Here is an 18,319-nt window from a genome sequence, read left to right as displayed (position 1 = left end):
TCAGCTGTTGTTTTTCTAATTAACCTCTATGCTCTTAAATACTTTCAGTCCAAACGTGACAAATTGACTATCTGAAAAGTCATTAAACAGAAGAAATGAGAGAGAAATGCAGAACTTCAGTCCAAGCAATAGAAAGGTCTCATTTCCTAATTCTGTCATACTGACTCCTTTGTGTAGTAATGCTCAAAACCCAAAAGGTTTACCAGCATAAGACGTCTCAAAGTTGTAGGTAGACCTCAAAAGGGATTAAAAATTAAGAATTAATAATAATAGTAAAAATTAAGACTTAAGGTAGACGTTGAATCTGTACGTGGCAAAGGAAATGATGAACTGCCCGTCAGATTATTTGCAACCTCTCTGTTGTGTGACTCCTCCAATTTCGCATTGCTGATTTCAGCCCCACTGTTCCAAGTTTCTCTCAGTGAGTGAAGTGATCTGTCACTGGGTTTTATTAGATTTTTTTTAGAGCAGATGGCTGATTCTTTTTACCTGGAGAGCTGCCACTTTCTTTAGATACATTTCAGTTTTTATGGTAGTCTAATTTATCTGTTTACTTGAGAAATAAGTAACTTAAATGACAAGGGTGTTATAATTTCACTGACCTCAGAAAAGGTGATAGATTTGCTGCATAACCTGGAAAAAAATCACAAAAAGAAAAAAATTTAATCCATTAGTAGATGAACTGCTGGCCATGAAAAAAAACAGTCCAGGTCGTTATTAAGTTCTGGCATCTGTGATAGAGTTCCATAGCTGGTTGCTGGCTATTCTGCTTTACATTTCAGCTTGCTGATTTACATCAGGAATAAACTTGCTCTGTGAGGCCATTCACCTGTATTTATGTCTAGATTTCTTATTCCTGCAGGTTGCCTTTTATCAGCTTGTATTCCTGACTTGGAATTACTCTTTGTTTGTTTGTACCATGTTGTTCTCTTCCTGCTGCTTCTTCTGTCCTGTCTGAGTAATTCTGCAGTGGTTCATTGCGAAGCTGCCAGATACTCCTTACTCGGACGTTAATCACCCAGATAAGGACGAGTTTTGTATTGGTGACCTGGCCAGGAGTGTTTTCTTGCTTGCCTATGGGGCACAGTTTAAGGTTAGCAACAAATAAATAAAGGCTTATAGAGAAGAGCACTTGCCTGCAGCCTACGGAGGGAGAAGTCTTATGTTTGACCTCATGAACCTCCTTCACTGCTCCTGCCCCACTGACAGGAATAATGCAAATATTGCCCTAGTCAAACATGCTTGTGAAAATGTTCTCTGCCTTCTACAGAGCTGTTCAGTGAGGTATAAATGATCTTTCTAAATTCTATTCTTGCAAGTTCCCCTTTGCTTGAATGTTGATGCTCTTAAAAGTCCCAGGTTTTACAAAGAAGCTCTGCAGGCAGTATGACCTTGCTGAAAAATTAACACAAATCCTAGGCCTGTCAGTAGGAATGAATCAGTATTTTAATTAATTAGCTATGTATGCCACTCTGGATATGCTGATAGAAGACACATCCAGGTAACTGGCACCGAGTTTAAGCTGACCGATATTCCTTGGCAGGCAAAAGCAAACCAGGATTTGCCCCTGTGGTACAAAGAACTAATGGTATAGTTCAAGTGTGCATTTCTAACCATGAGATAAAGCCCAGGAAGAATAACTGTACAATCCAGGCCATTTCTTTTTTTTTTTTTCTTTCTTCTTTTTTAAAAACTGACTAGGGAATCCCCATTTTACTCTTTTTACACAAATTTAGCATTAAAGTTTCTGTTTTCTGTAATCCCCACAGACCTCCTGTCAGCGTGGAATATACATCTATTTCTTTTCTTTTTGATCTTAACACTTGTAAGTAATAAATAATTGATTGCCAAAGGAATTCTGGGAATATATTCAGCCTTAAATTGAGCACTAAACTATTTGCAAATGTGCTTAGGCACTAGCCCAAAAGATACATCAAAAGAATGTCAATTGGATATTGGGAAGTGAAGTGCCATCATATGTTAGAATTAGGAAGCATAAAATATAAGTAGAGAGATAAGAGCTGTCAGATCCGCTGCCAGTAGTAATCCAAAAGGTATGTTTTTATAGAAGGCTATAAACTTTTGTTCAAGCTAGACCACACTTTCATCTCAGTAATGACACCCCAGACCTTATTCAAGGAATGCCTCGTCTATGCTGCTGTGGGTTCGCTGTTTGTAGGGTCTGAGCTAACCTGACTACACCTGCACTGCTGTGCTTTTAACAGTCATACCCAATATCTGGATATCTGTGAATAAATTTAGACGTTGTATGATGTTGGTTTTGCCACTGCAACTAAAGCTTAAGTCTGCTCTTCATGGTGCGCATCCTCTTGGAATCCATTTACAAACACACAAATGACAAGAAGGTAATGACAAGAGAGAGTGAAGACGAATTTATTTACCAATGGTAAATCATGCTTGACCAACCTGGTTGTTTTTTATGGTGAAATGGCTGGCTAAAAAGATGAAAGGAGAGTGATGGATGTACTATATCTTCTCTTCAATAAGGTTTTTGACACCATAGCATTTGTATCTGGAGGCTGAGGAAGTATAGCTTGGATGAATAGACCATCAGATCAGTTGAAAACTGCCTGGACCACAAGGTCTGAAGAACAATTATCAGTGGCCTGACGCTCAGTAATCGTGTACCCCAGGGTTGATACTGGGGCTGATGTAATTCAGCATTTTCGCTGTGATCAGTGAGAATGCGAACTCAGAAAACTTGTGTGTGATGCTAAATTAAGGGAAATTATTTGCACCCTGAACAATAGAGCTTCGGTCTGGAGGGATCTTCAAACACTTGTGGATTGGACCTTAAGACATTCAGTGGTGTGCGTGAAGCTTAATACTTGGAGCAGGTTTAACCTCATGCAGCAGTACAGACTGGGAACTTGCTGTGAAAACTGGAAGCTGAGGGCAAATTTGAGGGTAAGGGCCACAGTTTGCATCTTGGGAGATTCAAACTGGACATTAGCAAAATTTCTTCAGTAGGAGGACAGTACAGCACTGGAATACATTATGTGGAAATGTCGTGGAATCTCGGTCCTTGGAAGTTTTGAAGACTCAGCCAAATAAAGCCATAGGTGATTTGATTTAGAGTTGGTGATAGTCTGGCTTTGAGTGGGAGGTTGGTTCAGATGGCCTTCAGGAGCTTATTCCAGTTTCTCTGATTCTGTAATCTTTGCTTCCACACAACAGCTAGAAGAGTCACAAGTGAGTTTGCTTGTGATGTCCCCAGATCTGTTAGGTTTTTCTTGCCTAGAAGTTTCTTGCATCTGTGCAAACTGGACATCTGTGACCACAGGCATAGACCAAAGATGGCTTTGCACTGGCTTTGTCAGAAGCCATTCTATCTTCTGGTACTGTGGAAAGATATATCATCCGTGACATAAGTTACATCAGCCTCAGAGATTCTGTTGTGTAGGGCAACATGTAGTAACTCTTAGGAAGTTGCACATGTGGAGTGTTGCATGGAGAGCATGTTGCACCCATGTTCATCTAGCATGCTTGTGGTTCTTCTGTCATGATGAGGGAAGATGGTCACAGCAGTGACATAGAATTGAGTCAGTCAACAGTCTACTAATCCCTAGTTTTCCTATCAGAAAATACAGGCTGGTAAAAACCCAAAAGTTCTTGTGGACTCTCTTTTGATTGAATGAAAATGGGTTGGCTGGACTTCTCATCTTCAAAACTTCAGGGAGAATTTTTTTGGAAGTTGTTGAGACATCATAAGTTAGCAATTTCAGTCTAAGAACTGACGTGTGAAACAGTTTTTCTGCTAGATCTTAAAGGTAATTATACTAAGATATTTGAATTAAAAAGGGCCACAGCTGAAATGAAACATTTGAAAAATGTTTTTGTTGGCTCACTGGTGAATTGGAGTACAAGACTTTGCCCTTCAAAAACTTTCGGTTTTGAAATACCGAAACTCCTGTAGGATAGGAAGACTCTTCCTAAAGAAAATAGCCATCTTATGTTATATTAGGTTAGAGTGGCACAAAAGAGCCTTGTTGTGGCTTGGGAACACCATCCTGCACTTTGATTTCCTACATTCAGTGCATCCTGACACTAGTGCAAAAAGTCACTTTGGGATAAGTAGTATTTCTCTAATTTTTAAATGTATATACACTTTGCTTGTGTTCATACCTATTTCAATGCTTGATTTTCTGCAAATGTCCTCACAATAAGCTGCTGGTAGGAATGTTCACTGAAGCAGCAAATTTGTAAGTGAACATTCAAGTATATCCGCAGAAAATTAATTCTAAATATATATAATGTATATGTACATTACAGGTTTTTTTCATCAACTGTATGATCTGTGCGCTCACCTAAGCAGCGAAGGCCTGAATTTTCTGATGGTGCATGTTTATAACAAACTTGCTGAGGGATAGGTTACAAAAAGAGACTTCTTACAGAAAATTTTGAAAAAAAGGTTAGAACTGAGATTTGGTCATGGTAGCCTCTGCAGAAAAAAAAGTATATGATAATGTTCTTTCTCTGCAAATGGAGTTTTCTGATGTACATGCTCAGATTATGTAGATCATGAAAACATGGTCACCTCTTTCACTGCCGTAATCTTTGACAAATAGTGCAGCAGAGAATAGTGTTGTATTGAAACATTAACTGTGAAAATTAAACACTTCAATAAAATAAATATGCACAATTGAAGATTTTCAATGTGTAGGCTAAGGCTGCAATAGCCTGATTGCTTTAAAACAACATCAATTCAAGCTGCTCCTGCAAGACGCGATCCCTCTCTGGGCTGTCCATTCTTGCTGCCTCCTTTGGGCTGTGCTGGTGGTTGTGTAGTGAACCAGCTCTGCCCTGCGACCCAGCTGAGGGCTGATGGAGGTGAGAGGAAGGAGTCTACCTTTGTTTTGGGTGCTCAGTTCCCTGATGTGGAGATGGCAACATGAAGCCAGAGGTGAGAGAGGGCAGGACTGCCTCACGCCAGCAGCCCGTATTTAGGTTGGCCAAAAGTGACTACAGAGCCAGTTGCAGGGAGACCTCAAAGCACTGATTAATCTCAATGGTTAATTTCTCCTCTGTGAAATTTGTGGTCTTAAAAACAAAGCCTGCAATTCTGAAGCACAAAATGAAGCATCCAGAAAAGAACACCTTGTTGCTAGGCCATCTGGACGTGATCCAAAATGGTTTTTGTGCCTGATCCAACACAGGGCACTTTCTACCCTTTAATTTGTGAGGGAACTGCAATAGATCTGTAGGCTAAAAAAAATTCTGTATAAATCCTCTGGTGGCAGCAGAGTTTCAACAAGAGTGATATCACCCAACGTAGCAACTGCAGCAAGAAATATGTTACAATGCTTCCCAAAGACCTGCACGCAAGCACTGGCTTGGATTTATTAAACAGGTGGTCAATAATGAAGAAGATGATCTAAGACAATGTGGAAAGTTGGAAAGTAGTAGCAGACTTGTGGGAGCTGCACAGCCCATGAGCACAGACTCCCGAGAAACTCTCCATGTCCACGTGGCATTTCAGAAGTTACCCGCAATATTAAAAATTACTACAAGGATCCTATGCATCAAGAGCAGGGTTTCTGACACATTATAGCTATCAACAAAGGTCCCTGGATTTCTGAGAGTTGCAGTTTCCAGAAAATCTTTCTGTTGCTGCTGCCATCCCACAAGCTGATTTATGTCTATGTTAACTGGAAGATCTGCTTTTTAGGAAGAGATGCAGTTGTAAGAGAATGAAGCACAGAAACATCTGCAAAATATGTGCATCACTTAAGGGGAACCACTGGTTTGAATGGGACTAAGGATGCTGAGAGCAGAGGACTGGGAAAGAATGGGACTGGTTTGCAAGAAGGGAAATTTGGGCTGATATGGTTAGGACTCTGAGATTAACACCATAGCTTCTAATTGAACACAACAGCCACTAATATTGATGATTTTTTTCCTGAATTTAAGGATAATATGGATTATTTAGGGAATTACATAGTTATGGGGACCCAGAAAAGCTTTCCTCACCCTGTAATCTGGAGTCAGAGAATCACAGAATGGTTTGGGTTGGGAGGAGCGTTAAAGATCATCCATCTAGTTCCCACCCCCCTGCCATGGGCAGGGACACCTGCCACCAGCCCAGGTTGCCCCAAGCCCCGTCCAGCCTGGCCTTGGGCACTGCCAGGGATGCGGCACCCACAGCTGCTCTGGGCAGCCTGGGCCAGTGTCTCACCACCCTCACAGTAAAAAGTAAACTTTTTAAATTCTACATATCTAATCTAAATCTCCCCTCTTTCAGTTTAAATAAAGTACCCAGAATCTTTCTCTCCATTCTCCTTTCCCTCTTGACATTGGCAAACAAAGCCCAGACAGACAAAAGCCTTCACCAGTGTAATCCCCAACCCCCAAAATTAACTTAAAAGGTAGCATGGAGGTAAAAAGAAAAAAAAAAAAAAGTATAAACTGTGTGATTTTACCCATTATTACACCCTGAAGGCTGTATAAGCAAATGTTCTTCACCTCAAAAAATTAGGTGCCTCTGAGGAATTAAACAAAGCTAGATAGATGAGGAGTCTCAGGAGCAGTGAAAGGGAAAAAGTAGATTTGCCTGACTTCCTTGGAAGCGACTCTGCTGATGTCTTAACACAGACATAAATTAGGGGCCTGGAGAAGGAAGAGGAAACAGTCCTGATAAGTTTGAACAGTTGTGGAGGTATCTATTGGAGGTAGAATTCAAACTTCATCTGTATCTTCAATATCTTCCTCTTTCTCTTGCGATTCTGGCTGGAAAAAATATCACATTTCACAATCCAAAGGAATTAGCCAACAACTGTGATTTAAAACATTAATTCCAAGCATGTCTGCTTACATATGACTATGCATTGACCTTTGTATGGCTAGATGAACTCCTGTAGCACTGCTTTCTTGTATCATTTTATCACCTTTTATGATCAGTCCCTTTCATCCTTATGGCATGTTGTCTTGCTGTGCTTTGCCTGTGGGGTATTTCAAGCCAGGTAGCAGCTGGATGCTCCCCTCTTCACAGGCAGTTCTTTGACTTGTGTCATTTTCCACCAGCATGCTCAGTCCTCAGTGGCAGCAGTGATTTGGCGCAGAGAAGGATGACTGGGGGGTTGTCATAACACAGTCTGCACAGGGGCAGTCAGGTGTTGACCACAGCAAGAGTAATAAATGTTGATTTTCTTTTTCTCAGGGTCATCCATTCCCTTTCAGTTAAACAAGAGGAGAACAAGGCCCAGCCGGTGCTGAGATGCCTGCTGACATTCTCCAGCTGTGCATGCATCATCTGCTTCTATTCTTTATTTCCTGTGCTCCCCCACCCCCTGCCTCCATTTTGCAGGATGAAAGTAATGATAATGTGGGATTCTAAATATATCTGAGCTGCTTGCAGGTTCTGTGATTGCACTGTAGGCTGTGCGAAATCTGCAGGCAACAGTACGCCTGCCTGCAGTGTTGCTTTAGGTGAGAATCTGTTTAGTGCCCTAAGACAAAGTTAGAGGCATCCAAATGCCCAAAGGCTAACATACTGAAGGAGATGCTGGTAGCGTTCGCCTGAAACCCTCTGTCTGTTAGCAGGTAAAGTCCCTGCTGGAGAATAATGAGCACATTCTGTGGTAGATCTCCATTACAGTGAATTAGACACTGACTAGCGCACACAAAGATTTATCAGGTGAAGCATTTCAGGGAGAGAGAACGTCCATCCTCACAAGGGCACCCTAGGAGCACTTGATCCCAGTGAGGCAGTTATTTTTTCAGGCTGCGGGCCTCAGACCCGCTGAAGTGGTCCCTTCTGCTCCCTCACCTCCTCCTACTTCCAGCCACTCCTTCCCACGCCCATACTCCTCCTTCTGCTACGCTGGCACAAGCATTTGGGCATGTGGTGAAGTGCAAAGGGAGAGCTAATCTGGCTGAAAAAATCCTGGCTGAAAAAGAAGGGGTGGGGGGTTAGCCAGCTCAGCTGACTGCTCTGATTTATTTGCAGCAACCTAGGAGGTACAAGGAGGAATGATGTAGGAGCAGGAACTCTTTAAGCAGACAAAGCTGCTGAAAGTAATGCTCATCAGGCTATGATAGGATTTCCTTCTTGTGCTGACTTCTTCCTGCCACCTGCAAGGAGACAAGAGCCCTATGACAGTTTGCTTGGTGAGGATGGGGGTGAAATAACCTGCTCACAAGTGCTGGATGCCAAACTGGGCATTGAAGGGGAATTTAGAAGAAGCTGTCAAGTGATAGTCAAGGTCTTTCCTATTTGTGTTTGGTATATAGTTCAGTATAAAATAACAGTTTTCAGTGAAGCTCTTCATGGTTTGAACCTCACTACCTCCAAACAGAGGAAGTGCCACTTAGTTCAAAGCACTGATAAGAGAAACCAGTGGACCATCAGAGAATTGTCTACCAAAAGGGAAACGTCTGCTTGGTTTATATCCAGGAGTACCTCATCTGTTGCAACCATGAAACTTCATGGTTTATGTAATTTGTAAAATATCTTTCCATGCTTTTTTATTGTGGTGTTAAATATTATCATTATGTGCATATAGATAGATATCCTCCCCTCTTTTATATCCCAATCCTATTTACCTCTTGGCCTGAAGAGAAAACTGGAGGCTATAGAGGGCATGTTCAATGAGTCGGTCTGAGAGTTACCCTGGGGATCTGAGGGTGCACAAGTGCTTTAGAAATCATGACTGAGGACTTGAATATCCCCAGTAGCTTCAGGCACTGGGTTAAAGTGAAATAATGCTTCACAACTGAGTCCTGGCCATCAGGCAGTGATTCCAAGCAGCTGACCCAAGTCCTGTGGGTCTCCATGTAGTAAGTGAAGACTGACAGCTCAGAGCCAGAGGCAATACCTCTCTTTCTCTGTGTAATGAACCTACGGGATGATGAAGCCTGTTGGCTGAGGCAGAAGCTCTTGGGCTAGCTGGTGAGAAGTGATGGATGAAGATGTGTGTCTGAGACCAGGTGCCTGGCTTGGGACTGCCTAGGGAATGTCTCTGTCCCTTAGACATCAAGAATACTGAGCTCTAGGAAGGTAAGTAATGATAAGTGGACTCTTAAATAGAAAAATAAAAGCAGTCTCTGTGTGAGAACCAGATTCCTGCCTTCTGGAGATGTTTATTAGTAAAGGAGTCAGATTCATATTTAGTGGCCTACTGAATGTTGTCGTCTTTGCAGCTCAGCGCTGCGGTAGGACATGCATGGGAGTGGGACTGAGCATTTGATATTCTGATGGCTGGAAGATCTCACTCTCATGTAAGACTCTCTTGGCTATACCAAGATAAAACTTTTTTTTTTCCCCAGGGAGCTTTGCAGGAAGGCAAAATCTTCACAGCAATTTTGAATCAGCCTTTAGGGGCTCAGCATCTTTCTTCTTTTTCAGACCTCAGGTAAGTTTGTATTCCAAAGCGATGACAGCAGTTAATATATATGTATGTATATACACACACATACATATATATGTATACATTTAGTTCCTCTGGGAGCTATTTGGTAGTACAGTAAGCAGTCAGAATTACAACCTGAGAGTGAGTTCCCACAAACTGGCTGATTTGCTGACAATGTAGGTGGGAGGATCTAGCCTTCTGGCTATTAAATCAGGCAGGCTTGCTCTTTTTTTTTTTTTTTTTTAAATTGAATTGTGTTAGAGAAGTACAATATAGAATGAGCCCCTTGTGTTTTGCTATTTTCTCATTCTCAGGAGTGGCTGGGGACAGGGGTGTGGTGCACAGAGATGAGCCATGACTTTGTCATTTAAAAGTGAGTAAGGGTTTACAAAGTGATGATGCAGTAGCTGTGTTCTTGCAGTGTGCTGGGCAGATTGTGACTGCTGGATAATCTTTAAACTATTGCCTTGCTCTATGTAACTCTGAGCTCCTGAATTACATTTGAATCTCATATTTCATCCATAAAGTTGTGAAGCAGATACATTTTTCTTATTTTTTTCATGCCAATTCCACACCTTTCCTGAGGTAGTTTGAGTACCTGGCTAAGTGGAAAAGTAATAGTGGGTCTTCAATAAACATAAGATGAAAAACTTGCTCTATTGTAAAGGGTGCAGAGGCTTGGTTGCATCTACTTATTTTGTCAGTGTGTGATACCCACTTTCTTGTTGTCAGGCTTTGAGATTATTAGTGCTGAATCTTCATTTCATTGCTTGCATCTACTGATTGTCTTTCTTATGTTCAACCTCATGATGTGATAGTCTCAGCTACTGTAATGATCCTGACATTATGCACCCCCCACCCCACCCCCTCCAACAACAACAACAACAAAACAAAACCAGCTGAGGGAAGGCATGGCACCCACACAAGTAGCAAACAAGTACTTCTTCCTTAGCTGCTCTAAAGAGTTGCTACAGACCTTAACATTTCTCAGAGTGGGAGTATAGGCAAGAGGAAACTTGGTATGCAGAGACTCACAGAGTAGTGGAGTGGTCGTGCATGTCTGCCTCAGCTGGGGGTCTGCTTGTAGTGTGGTTAAATACATTTGATTTAACTTTAATCTACTTTGCTTGGGAAACAAGCAGGGTGAAGAGATCAATGGAAAAGCCACCCACTTGGTTAATCACCTACAACCCACTCCATGCTGCTGTGTTGTCACTGCTACCCATAGCTGAGATATATAGATTAGGAACAGTTTGCATATGGTTGCAGGTGCTGCAATTGTATTTTTTTTTCCAGTTGCAGAACTGATGTGTTGCTTTGTGGTGTATGTGAAGGTGTTGTGTGAAACCAGGTGTCCACAGACTTGGAAGTCTTTGTTTTCACAAATGCTGATGTTATAAGAGACTTGAAACGTGGGGTGGGGTGTATGTCTTTATATGGTAGTAGTATCAAAAATTTTGTAATTCTTTAGCAAAATTCTATACTTCATGGAAAAGACCTACTTTGTCTATTAGTTGGTATATATTTTAGCCCCCCCAAATAAGCGGAGCTGGATGCAGGGAGATATGAGCAGAGATACAGGAGCTGAGGGGGAAGAAGCAACAAAGAGTATTTGAGAAAATTTTTTCCATATAGCAGATGATGAAAATACTGGTTTGGGAAGACGGCTTTCCTGTGATATCTCATGTAGAGAAATATTGGGTTTTGATAGCGACTAAGCTGGCATAACTTAGAAATGCTGAGGCTGGCATAAACCTTTATGGGGCTTGAGGTAGAGAAGCTAAAAAAGTGTAAATCAATGGTCAGTAGGACAACTACTGCTCATAGGTCTGAGCACTCTGCAGCAGGTCACAGCTGTTGGTTGTTGGATCTGTGAGCTTAGAGTCAAAGTAACACCCCATACTCAGCATTTTTTACTGCTAAATGGATGCATATTTGCAGTGAGTTAAGTTCGACCAGAGATTTTGAGGATTCTTAATCAGTTTTAATATGCAAATACCCAATAAAGGTATATTTGTTTGAATTAGAAGTAAGGTCCAGCTCCAGTTTTTGTGTATCTTTTTGTGGGGATTTTCCTTTTCCTTGGAGAAGGAAACAGCCCATTCCCCTGCTGGCAGAAAGAATATGCCATGATTTTTGTATTGCTGAAAAGAATTAGCCCCTGGCCTCTGTGGAAGGCTGAGTTTCCACCTCCAAGTACTGTGTGCCAGTACCAGCCTCAGAGACCTTCTGGTGTGTGACTTGTTGCAACCTGAAAAATTCACAAGATTTTCCTCAAAAGCCTTTTTTAAAAACAGTTCTGCTGCTTGAGAAAGTCAAACGAGTCTTGGAAATATATTTGGTATAAATAGCAGGGGTTTAGGAGATGGGGAATGGCGTGTTGCTTTTAATGGTGCTTCAGACCAGCTAGTGCCCTACTCCTGCAGCAAGGCTTGGTCAGACCCCTTTTTGTGCCTCTGGGGTTGATCATGCCATAGGCAGTTTGGGATGGCTGTGATTTTGGACAGCTGTATTCAGCTGCAATAAATGTTTTCTTAAAGCCTGATAAGATCGAAATTATGTTTGTGTTGTGTGTGACAGTGCTTGTGGAGACTTGGAGAACCAAAGACTTAATTTCCATGAAGAGGCTTCTTGATATCTTGGTTTGGCTGATTAACACATGCATTTAGTAACTGGAAAAATATGTTGCTGCTTTGTTGATGTGTTGACTTATTTGATGTATTTTAAAAGAAAACAAACAACAAACTACTTGTCCAAACAAGTCTAGCTGACAAATCTGCAGAGGTAGGTAGGCTGGACTGGAGGATATCAAGATCGTCTCTCATCAGCTTATTGTGATCTCTTGTTTGATTCATGGTCCATATGAAGAAATCAGTTCTGTATACCATCAACTCTTCCGGGCCTCAGATGAGGTTTCATATGGCATCATTGTGACAAATAGATCTATGTTTTATGAACAGCACATTATGGGAAACTTAGCAAAACCATGAAACTTGAGCATGTTTGATGTTGATAAAAACTACATTGTGTAAAAGTTATCAGAATGGTATTTTAATGACTCAGCCAGCAATAGGAGAAAACATTCCATTCAGTGCACAGGAGATGAGATGTGCAGTTTTCAAGCGAGAGTAATAGAGGGTTAATTTAATCTGCAGGCAATTTTATTTAAGGATGGAAACCACTGCATAGGAGGTTATACACATACACATGCATGCAGTTGCTTTTGAATGACGTGCTTCTTATAGTGGGGGTGGTTCTGTATAGTGTGGAGCTGGGTTATTGTTTGCATCCTGGAGCACCCCTGGAGGAACTTAAATCTCTCTCTTTTTTGGTGTGTCTAAACAGCCTGAATTGCCATTTTTGGAACTGGCTGTAATGCATCTGTTCCCAAGCAGATAAAGATTTGGGTGGCTATACATGCTCCAACAATGACAAATCCATCACTGTGTTGCTGCTTTCTGCACTGCTCTGCTGGCTTTCTGTGGCTGTTTTGGGCAAATTAAGCAAATAGTCCTTTAGACAGTGGCACCTGGGAAAGTTGCCTCTGCCATGTTAATTTGTTGTATTTATTAATATAGCTGTGCTGATGCTGCAGGCTCTCTGTGAGGGTGATATTGGCCTTTCTCTGTAAGCTTCTTGGCTGTTTTCCTTGCACAACTACTGGAAAGGTTTACATCTTTCAGGCCTCTATCTTTGACTCAAGCTTGGTTGAAGTTGCCCAGTGAGTTCCAGTTGGAGGGAGGGAAGAAACTGTCAGATAATACAAGCTTTTTTCCTAAGAATACCAAACAGAAAATTCAAAAGATGGAATGTGAAAGTGCATACTACAATTAATATAAAAACTTGACAAACACAGCTGACTATGCTATTCCCATGTTCAATACGGATAGTCGTCTTCTTTCCTCCCCCTTAATCTTACAATTCATAACTGTATCGCTGGTATTGTTTAGGAAGATAGGGATGAATGAAGTCGTTCAGACCTTCCCTAGGGACTAGTTAGACCTTCTGTTGTTTTCCAGATCACTTCAGAAGTGCAGGGGTAAAATCCCTTGATGTAAAAACAAAGCTTCTGGTGTATTATTTTTAAAATTAGAGGTGTTAATGCTTGGCAAATTCCATGGTGCAACATCACAAAGTACATAGAACTGAGTATATGGAACAAATTTTTGTGTTCTATTTTAAAACAATGTACTGCACTTATGTCATTGTATATATACATATATATGCAGAGTTTGACTGTATAGTTAATAATAACCAGATTTCAAGGTGGGCAGGCATGTTAGCATAGTCGAAAGCATAAGAGTTTACTGTAAGTCCACTGGCTTTGCTTTGAGTTTAAGGAGCTGCTGCTTTCACTAATTATGAACACGCTGTATCATAACATTTATTTTAGAGTAAGAGAACTATCAAAATAAAAGTGTATTATTTACATAGGTGTCAATTACTGCAGTTAATATTCTCAGCTAAAACTGTGTCCCAAGTCATGCTGGACTGGCTTCAAATTTCAGACTGTTATTTGCAAAGTGCAAAAGGGTAATTTCTCAGCTGGGGTAAGATGAAGTTGTTAGAATTCAATTTTAAAGGCAAAGAATCAGAGTGGTTTAAAATAAGCTTTGCATAGCCTCTACCTCAAAGATACTTTCTAAGACATTCAGCTACCATGGTGATGAACGTGGTATAAATAGAAAATAGATTAGATAGAATCCAAGATGTTTCTGAGTAGATTTAAATTAACAGTGGCCATTCAGAAAAGAGAGGTAGGAAGTCACTGTGCAAAATTTAAGAAAATACACACCAATAGTAAATCTAGAGTGGTTTATGGAAATAGGAAGGTAGGAAGCAGCTGGTAATATGGCTTGTAATACAGTACCAACAGCAGTATTGGATTCTGATTCTGTTCAACCCTAGCACTGGAAAAGCAGACACAGGAGATGTTTTAGAAAGTTGAGAAGCACAGAAAGGTTTTTACCTGGGAGACAAAAGCCTCTCTTGAACAGAGGTGCTTAGAAATGGCAATGTTCCACCATGTATCCATGAAGCAAATAAAGGATTCCACAACAGCAGGATACACAACTAGGAAAGATGGTCAGAAATAACTCACCTATTCTGCAAAAGACACACATCTCTGTCCCCTGTCAACCAAACCCTCTTTAACTTGTCTTGTAGCATAAGACCCCAATATAATTTAGAGACAGCGAGTACTTTTGAGTCTGTTTGCATAAGCAGCTTGTAGTTTTCTGCCACAATATATTAAGGTCCACTGTTTGGTAGGAATTAAAGCTTGTTTAGGCTCCAGTTTGCAATCTTATTTAAAGGACATACAACTTCAGGGACATGGACAATTCTGTTTTCAGTGGGACTGTTCGTGTGCTCTAAATTGCAGGTGGACTGAAGTACCCTGCTGAAGAATGGTCTTGGAAACAGCTGTGTACAGGTCAATGTAGACATAAAGAATATACAATAGGTTAATGTGGACTCTACAGATAGGTCTTTGTATGAATAATTTGCACTGCTGCTGCTTCTTTTGGCTTTGTTTCGTCTGCAGCCAAGGGGAAAGCTTAGCTTCTCCAGCAATTTACTTTCCAGTGATTGAGTAATATTCTGTGATTGCTAGTGTGTGAACATTACTTGGTGACCTTTCCTAGTGATTGTATGATGACAACTGCTAACAGCTGCCCTTAAACTAGCCTCATGTTTGAGATGATCAAGGGATTAAAGACCTGTCTCTCATGCCGCTACTTTTTGACCTTTTGAATTGAGTCTTTTTTTATGTTGTCATCATTTCTGGTAGTCAGAAAACAAGGTGAAACTCCGATCATGTATTTGTGAACAAGATGTAAGCACTGGCTTTGGCTGCTGAGATGAACAAAATCAGAGGGTGTAGTTTATCTAACTCAAAAGTAATTAACTGAATATGATCTGATAACAATTCTCCACTACTTACCAAAAATCAAAGTTTAAAGGAAGACTGCTGACCAGCCACTTACCTAGAGATAGACATTTTAGACTTTAAAGTAATTTAAAAAAAAATACATAGCTGAAATTATTTTGGATAGAGCATGACAGCTGGACAGAATGGAAACTTCAGGGGATGTGAAGTTTTACCCTCGTATTTCTTGATTCAAGACACTGATGACCCCTCTGTGAGGAGGCAGAGGTGCAGAAGAATGTTCTCCGGGCCTCTATGAAGGTGTCCACTAAATAAGGAATGATGGAAGAATATACCCTTACAACCAGCCCTTTAGAATTCACCATGAACATGTGGCCTGAAGGTAAGCTGTTCATCCAGTGTGAACCTAAATGCCAGCAGTATAGTCCTTCCACAGATCTTAGGTCTTATCAGTACCACTGAGATAGCCCGGTGCCTTTAGAGATCAGCTCAGCAATGAAGAAAAGCTGACTGAAGCTGATCTCAAGCAAGGGAGAGGTTATGTAAACAAAGCAAGCCTTTTTTGTAGCCTCACTTCTTTGAGGGCGTGCAAACACAATTGGTTAACTTGCTAATTAATTTGGTGATGGCCCTGGACTCTGAGCTGCCACTAACCTTGTGCAGGCATTTTGTTTAGGAACCCCTGTCTCTTCCTGGCAGATTACATATGTAACCAAAGCTGGGTTTCCATTACCCCTTCTCTGAAATAGCAACGTGATATATCTGGGTATGACACTACCAGCTTTGAAGATGCGTGATCTAGAACACAACATGCAGTTCATCTGAATAACATGAAGCTAGCATAAATGCATCAAAAACATTCTCTTCTGGCATACTGGCTTCTCACAGCTAGGTGCAGGCTCGCTTTTTCAAAGTTATCTGAGTTTCTTGGGGGCTGCTGTTACTCCCATGAGAGTTTATTCAACAGTAAAGGGTTATCAAAACTACACCACCCTCTACTTCTTTAGATTACCTTCCTTATTGTAAACATACAGTAGCATCAACACTTTAAGATAAACCCCCTAAAATAAAAAGTAAAAAGACCAGTCCTCTCCTGCCTACACAGTTCTCCCTTTGAGACTGAAATGAAAGAATGGCAGATATTAGCCACATCACTTAACATATTCCTGGAAGGTATTTGGATACCGTGGTGAAAAGGGGTGTAGACAAACCAATGTAAAACAGCATTGCTTCAGTTGTGTAACTCATGGCAGGCTCTACATATAGTCAAACTGAGACAACATACACTTCTTGGTATGTATGATCATTTGCCTTTCAGTATAGCTTAAATTTGGTTAACTGTTGTGGCCTATATGGTGTTGAGAGCAGAAGGACATGATGATCCCTGTGGGCTTAAAGGATGAAACAATAATTACAACAGATGTGCTCTGAGGGAGAGGCCACGATATCCTCCAAGTGCCACATGATGATAGTTTCAGAAGAACCTTATAATTCAGTAAGTTGTATAGCTCAGGTACCTCCTCCTTCCTTTTCTACTTAAGGAACTAGTTATCATTTTTGTCAATTAAATAATCATTAGATACTTTATGTATCACTGGGATGAATCAGTGTTTTCACATCTCTAGCTGTTGTAAGACCGTCAGCTGATGTCTGTTATCATAGTTTCATGGCACAATTTTTGTTCCAGCTTCTCCACAGACTTGTCTCTATGTTACTTAGACTACAGATAGATGTCCTCTTCTGAATCCAGCTGGAACAGTTTAACATTACTATGCTTTACCCCTCCCCTCACTTCTGCTAACAAAGCAACTTACTTGAGTGCTCCCTAACCCACTTCAGGCACAATCAAGTGAGTTAGTGCATAGCTTCTATGTAAACTGTTTGAATTATCTCAGCTGATTCTGCTTGAAGTGGGTTAGGGAGCACTCACACAAACAGCTAGCAGAGCTACTGGGGATCAATGCCCGAGGGACCCTGATAAACCGCTTGAGAAGAGAAGGGCAAGGCACAAACGTTTCAAACCTCTGCAGCTGCTTGCAAATTGAATGTCTACATTGAGCCTGCAGGCTGCTTGTGAGCTATGGCACTACCTCTGTTTGCAGATGAGGTGTTCTTCTCAGCCATAACAGCTAGCAACTTCTTAAAAAAAAAGTTGAGAACTGTAAGAAAGTTTACAATGATGTGCCTGTATAGCATATGAGCAGATATTCTCTGAGCCCAGCACAGCATATTGTGCAACAGCATGAGAGAGAGGAAATTTTGGCCAGGAAAGTCAAAGCATATTCTTTCTTTTATCTGTTGGATGCTGAAGCAAGTGCCTTTCACGTGCTGTTTTGATTTGACTGGCCTGAAGAGGGGAGCAGGCAAATTTCTATCGAGCTCCAATCCCCAGTTCTGGAGCCTACTTATTGGAGTCTGAGTGTTAGCTGTTTTAACCCACCGATAAGTGAGCCCTTCCAACAAACAAATTGGGCTGTCTCCCACCACACTCCCTTCCAAAATTTCTGAGGGGAACAGAGTGAACAAATATGTTGAGCAAGTGTGCTCAGTTTGCAGTAAATGGCTGTACAACCACCCAGGGCATATGCAGAGTCTATAGCAATCACACCAATGTCGGGTATAAGGACCAGAGGATACATCTCATTAATTTTCTTCCACAGGCCCTCGGTCTGCAGGAGCTTCTGGTGTAGCTGGGAGAGGTGATAGAAAACAACACCCTCATAGGAAACACGTTTGTTCCCATGGATCATGCTTGGGCCCAGGCACTCTGAGGATCCATTTCTCACATCACCACCTATTTGCAGGATGACCAGGGCTGAGCCACATTATCCTGTATGTAAACTAGGTATCAACAGCTTTGCAGGTGATGTTTGTTGCCATCTATTTTTGTTTTTTCTTTTTGTAAAGCACTTGAAGCGTACTACTAGGTTATATTCTGGGCCTGTTTACAGCTAACCCAGAAGATTTGTGGGCTGCAGCGTGGCCACCTGCACCCAGAGAAACACAACTTTTGTGTTTTTTACAACTGACTGGTTTAATGCTGGTGCTTTTTTCCTGGGGC

Source organism: Falco naumanni, chromosome 4, assembly GCF_017639655.2.
Source record: "Falco naumanni isolate bFalNau1 chromosome 4, bFalNau1.pat, whole genome shotgun sequence".
Classification (NCBI taxonomy): Eukaryota; Metazoa; Chordata; class Aves; order Falconiformes; family Falconidae; genus Falco; species Falco naumanni.
Note: the sequence above shows the minus strand (reverse complement) of the source record.